This window comes from Oncorhynchus tshawytscha, unplaced genomic scaffold (genome assembly GCF_018296145.1).
Source record: "Oncorhynchus tshawytscha isolate Ot180627B unplaced genomic scaffold, Otsh_v2.0 Un_contig_17971_pilon_pilon, whole genome shotgun sequence".
NCBI lineage: Eukaryota > Metazoa > Chordata > Actinopteri > Salmoniformes > Salmonidae > Oncorhynchus > Oncorhynchus tshawytscha.
In genome coordinates, this window is record NW_024607584.1 from 11506 (window position 1) to 17500 (window position 5995).

At 46.0% G+C, this 5995-nt stretch overlaps 1 long non-coding RNA gene across 1 annotated transcript in view; it reads left to right on the top strand.

The window, feature by feature from the left end:
* The first annotated feature begins 2300 nt into the window (after nt 1–2300).
* The window catches only part of LOC121842775, a 14596-nt gene continuing 10901 nt past the window's right edge, over nt 2301–5995 (top strand). Inside the window, exon 1 of the long non-coding RNA XR_006081314.1 lies at nt 2301–2441. This is a non-coding gene — a long non-coding RNA (uncharacterized LOC121842775). The remainder of the gene's footprint in view (nt 2442–5995) is intronic.

Sequence of the window (5995 nt, forward strand, 5' to 3'; positions counted from 1 at the left end):
GTGTGAACGTGATAATGGCTCCACAGTACAGGAGCTGTCAAAAACAGCATCACTGTGACTCCAGCCACTGTCACACTCAGTCATGGCCCCCTTGTCAAGGGTAGTGTAGTCACAGGACTAGTAGTGGTAGTATAGTGACAGGACTAGTAGTGGTAGTATAGTGACAGGACTAGTAGTGGTAGTATAGTGACAGGACTAGTAGTGGTAGTATAGTGACAGGACTAGTAGTGGTAGTATAGTGACAGGACTAGTAGTGGTAGTATAGTGACAGGACTAGTAGTGGTAGTATAGTGACAGGACTAGTAGTGGTAGTATAGTGACAGGACTAGTAGTGGTAGTATAGTGACAGGACTAGTAGTGGTAGTATAGTGACAGGACTAGTGTTGGTTGTATAGTGACAGGACCAGTAGTGGTAGTAACAGGACTAGTAGTGGTAGTAAAAGGACTAGTAGTGGTACTATAGTGACATGACTTGTAGTGACAGGACTAGTAGTGGTAGTAAAAGGACTAGTAGTGGTAGTATAGTGACAGGATTGGTAGTGGTAGTATAGTGACAGGACTAGTAGTGGTAGTAAAAGGACTAGTAGTGGTAGTATAGTGACAGGACTAGTAGTGGTAGTGACAGGACTAGTAGTGGTAGTATAGTGACAGGGCTAGTAGTGGTAGTATAGTGACAGGACTAGTAGTGGTAGTATAGTGACAGGACGAGTAGTGGTAGTATAGTGACAGGACTAGTAGTGGTAGTATAGTGACAGGACTAGTAGTGGTAGTATAGTGACAGGACTAGTAGTGGTAGTATAGTGACAGGACGAGTAGTGGTAGTATAGTGACAGGACTAGTAGTGGTAGTGAAAGGACTAGTAGTGGTAGTATAGTGACATGACTAGTAGTGGTAATATAGTGACAGGACTAGTAGTGGTAGTAAAAGGACTAGTAGTGGTAGTATAGTGACAGGACTGGTAGTGGTAGTATAGTGACAGGACTAGTAGTGGTAGTAACAGGACTAGTTTTGGTGGTGACAGGGCTAGTAGTGGTGTTGTAGTAACAGGACTAGTTGTGGTAGTATAGTGACAGGACTAGTAGTGGTAGTAACAGGACTACTTGTGGTAGTATAGTGACAGGACTAGTAGTGATAGTAACAGGACTAGTGGTGGTAGTATAGTGACAGGACTAGTAGTGGCAGTATAGTGACAGGACTAGTAGTGGTAGTATAGTGACAGGACTAGTAGTGGTAGTATAGTGACAGGACTAGTAGTGGTAGTGACAGGACTAGTAGTGGTAGTATAGTGACAGGACTAGTAGTGGTAGTATAGTGACAGGACTAGTAGTGGTAGTATAGTGACAGGACTAGTCGTGGTAGTATAGTGACAGGACTAGTAGTGGTAGTATAGTGACAGGACTAGTAGTGGTAGTGATAGGACTAGTAGTGGTAGTAACAGGACTACTTGTGGTAGTATAGTGACAGGACTAGTAGTGATAGTAACAGGACTAGTGGTGGTAGTATAGTGACAGGACTAGTAGTGGTAGTATAGTGACAGGACTAGTCGTGGTAGTATAGTGACAGGACTAGTAGTGGTAGTATAGTGACAGGACTAGTAGTGGTAGTGATAGGACTAGTAGTGGTAGTAACAGGACTAGTGGTGGTAGTATAGTTACAGGACTAGTTGTGGTGGTGACAGGGCTAGTAGTGGTGGTGTAGTAACAGGACTAGTAGTGGTAGTATAGTGACAGGACTAGTAGTGATAGTAACAGGACTAGTTGTGGTAGTGTAGTGACAGGACTAGTAGTGATAGTAACAGGACTAGTTGTTGTAGTAACGGGACTAGTTGTGGTAGTATAGTGACAGGACTAGTAGTGATAGTAACAGGACTAGTAGTGATAGTAACAGGACTAGTTGTTGTAGTAACAGGACTAGTTGTGGTAGTATAGTAACAGGACTAGTGGTGGTAGTATAGTGACAGGACTAGTGGTGGTAGTGTAGTGACAGGTGCCTCTCAGGTTCTCTCAGGGCCCAACACAGTAATGACTTGAAACAGCTTCACAGCTTGAGTTAGATGAGTTCTACAGTCCAGATGAGGCTCTGAGCACATCCATCACATCGTGTCTGCTGGTTATCAACAACAACAGACCTACCGCTGCCTCATACAAACCGGACAGCAGATCATCTAAAAACAGACCAACTAACAGGATGCTCTGAGTGAACATACTATTTTGTTCAGTCAAAACATCTAGATGTTGATAGACCTGTCAGTACTTTTCAGTGACATGTATTGTTGTGTGTTTGCGTTCCCTAGAGCTGAGGCATGAAATCCGTGTATGGAGGCAGACGGCCCAGCGTATTAGCCCGGCCAGCAGAGAGGAGACAGCTGTCAAGTGTCTACTGATGCAGAAGGTCCTCAACCTGGAGAGCGTGCTCCGCAAGCAACTCAAAACCTTCCAGAGGTACAGACAGGGCTTTCTGGGCAACGCAACCCCTTCCAGTGACAGACAGGGCTTTCTAATCAACTCAAACCCTTCCAGAGGTACAGACATGGCTTTCTAATCAACTCAAAACCTTCCAGAAGTACAGACAGGGCTTTCTAATCAACTCAAAACCTTCCAGAGGTACAGACAGGGCTTTCTATTCAACTCAAAACCTTCCAGAGGTACAGACAGGGCTTTCTAATCAACTCAAACCCTTCCAAAGGTACAGACAGGGCTTTCTAATCAACTCAAACCCTTCCAGAGGTACAGACAGGGCTTTCTGGGCAACTCAAACCCTTCCAGAGGTACAGACAGGGCTTTCTAGGCAACCCAAACCCTTCCAGTGGTACAGGCAGGGCTTTCTAATCAACTAAAACCCTTCCAGAGGTACAGACAGGGCTTTCTAGGCAACTCAAACTCTTCCAAAATACAGACAGGGCTTTCTAATCAACTCAAAACCTTCCAGAGGTACAGACAGGGCTTTCTCAGCAACTCAAAACCTTCCAGAAGTACAGACAGGGCTTTCTAATCAACTCAAAACCTTCCAGAGGTACAGACAGGGCTTTCTAATCAACTCAAGCCCTTCCAGAGGTACAGACAGGGCTTTCTAGGCAACTCAAACCCTTCCAGTGGTACAGATAGGGCTTTCTAATCAACTCAAACCCTTCCAGAGGTACAGACATGGCTTTCTAATCAACTCAAAACCTTCCAGAAGTACAGACAGGGCTTTCTAATCAACTCAAAACCTTCCAGAGGTACAGACAGGGCTTTCTATTCAACTCAAAACCTTCCAGAGGTACAGACAGGGCTTTCTAATCAACTCAAACCCTTCCAAAGGTACAGACAGGGCTTTCTAGGCAACTCAAACCCTTCCAGAGGTACAGACAGGGCTTTCTGGGCAACTCAAACCCTTCCAGAGGTACAGACAGGGCTTTCTAGGCAACCCAAACCCTTCCAGTGGTACAGGCAGGGCTTTCTAATCAACTAAAACCCTTCCAGAGGTACAGACAGGGCTTTCTAGGCAACTCAAACTCTTCCAAAATACAGACAGGGCTTTCTAATCAACTCAAAACCTTCCAGAGGTACAGACAGGGCTTTCTCAGCAACTCAAAACCTTCCAGAAGTACAGACAGGGCTTTCTAATCAACTCAAAACCTTCCAGAGGTACAGACAGGGCTTTCTAATCAACTCAAGCCCTTCCAGAGGTACAGACAGGGCTTTCTAGGCAACTCAAACCCTTCCAGTGGTACAGATAGGGCTTTCTAATCAACTCAAACCCTTCCAGAGGTACAGACAGGGCTTTCTAGGTAACTCAAACCCTTCCAGAGGTACAGACAGGGCTTTCTGGGCAACTCAAACCCTTCCAGAGGTACAGACAGGGCTTTCTAGGCAACCCAAACCCTTCCAGAGGTACAGACAGGGCTTTCTAATCAACTCAAACCCTTCCAGAGGTACAGACAGGGCTTTCTAGGCAACTCAAACCCTTCCAGAGGTACAGACAGGGCTTTCTAGGAAACTCAAAACCTTCCAGTGGTACAGATAGGGCTTTCTAATCAAATCAAACCCTTCCAGAGGTACAGACAGGGCTTTCTAGGCAACTCAAACCCTTCCAGAGGTACAGACAGGGGTTTCTAATCAACTCAAAACCTTCCAGAGGTACAGACAGGGCTTTCAGGCAACTCAAAACCTTCCAGTGGTACAGGCAGGGCTTTCTAATCAACTCAAACCCTTCCAGAGGTACAGACAGGGCTTTCTAATCAACTCAAAACGTTCCAGAGGTACAGATGGCTTTCTAATTCAACTCAAAACCTTCCAGAGGTACAGACAGGGCTTTCTAATCAACTCAAAACCTTCCAGAGGTACAGACAGGGCTTTCTAGGCAACTCAAACCCTTCCAGAGGTACAGACATGGCATTCTAATCAACTCAAAACCTTCCAGGGGTACAGACAGGGCTTTCTAATCAACTCAAAACGTTCCAGAGGTACAGATGGCTTTCTAATTCAACTCAAAACCTTCCAGAGGTACAGACAGGGCTTTCTAATCAACTCAAACCCTTCCAGATGAACAGACAGGGCTTTCTGGGCAACTCAAACCCTTCCAGTGACAGACAGGGCTTTCTAATCAACTCAAAACCTTCCAGAGGTACAGACAGGGCTTTCTCAGCAACTCAAACGCTTCCAGAGGTACAGACGGGGCTTTCTAAGCAATTCAAAACCTTCCAGAGGTACAGACAGGGCTTTCTAATCAACTCAAACCCTTCCAGAGGTACAGACAGGGCTTTCTTGGCAATTCAAACCCTTACAGTGACAGACAGGGCTTTCTGAATCAACTCAAAACCTTCCAGAGGTACAGACAGGGCTTTCTAAGTAATTCAAACCCTTCCAGAGGTACAGACAGGGATTTCTGGGCAACTCAAACCCTTCCAGTTACAGACAGGGCTTTCTAATCAACTCAAACCCTTCCAGAGGTACAGACAGGGCATTCTAAGCAACTCAAACCCGTCCAGAGGTACAGACAGGGCTTTCTTGGCAATTCAAACCCTTACAGTGACAGACAGGGCTTTCTGAATCAACTCAAAACCTTCCAGAGGTACAGACAGGGCTTTCTAGGTAATTCAAACCCTTCCAGAGGTACAGACAGGGATTTCTGGGCAACTCAAACCCTTCCAGTTACAGACAGGGCTTTGGGGCAATTCAAACCCTTCCAGTGACAGACAGGGCTTTCTGAGAAACTCAATCCCTTCCAGAGGTACAGACAGGGCTTTCTAGGAAACTCAATCCCTTCCAGAGGTACAGACAGGGCTTTCTGGGCAACTCAAATCCTTCCAGTTACAGACAGGGCTTTCTGGGCAATTCAAACCCTTCCAGTGACAGACAGGGCTTTCTGAGAAACTCAATCCCTTCCAGAGGTACAGACAGGGCTTTCTAGGAAACTCAATCCCTTCCAGAGGTACAGACAGGGCTTTCTGGGCAACTCAAACCCTTCCAGTTACAGACAGGGCTTTCTGGGCAATTCAAACCCTTCCAGTGACAGACAGGGCTTTCTAATCAACTCAAACCCTTCCAGTGACAGACAGGGCTTTCTAGGCAACTCAAACCCTTCCAGAGGTACAGACAGGGCTTTCTAGGCAACTCAAACCCTTCCAGAGGTACAGAGAGGGCTTTCTAATCGACTCAAAACCTTCCAGAGGTACAGACAGGGCTTTCTAGGCAACTCAAACCCTTCCAGTGGTACAGGCAGGGCTTTCTAATCAACTCAAACCCTTCCAGAGGTACAGACAGGGCTTTCTAGGCAACTCAAACCCTTCCAGAGGTAGAGACAGGGATTTCTAATCAACTCAAAACCTTCCAGAGGTACAGACAGGGCTTTCTAGGCAACTCAAAACCTTCCAGTGGTACAGGCAGGGCTTTCTAATCAACTCAAAACCTTCCAGAGGTACAGACAGGGCTTTCTAAGAAACTCAAAACCTTCCAGAAGTACAGACAGGGCTTTCTAATCAACTCAAAACCTTCCAGAGGTACAGACATGGCTT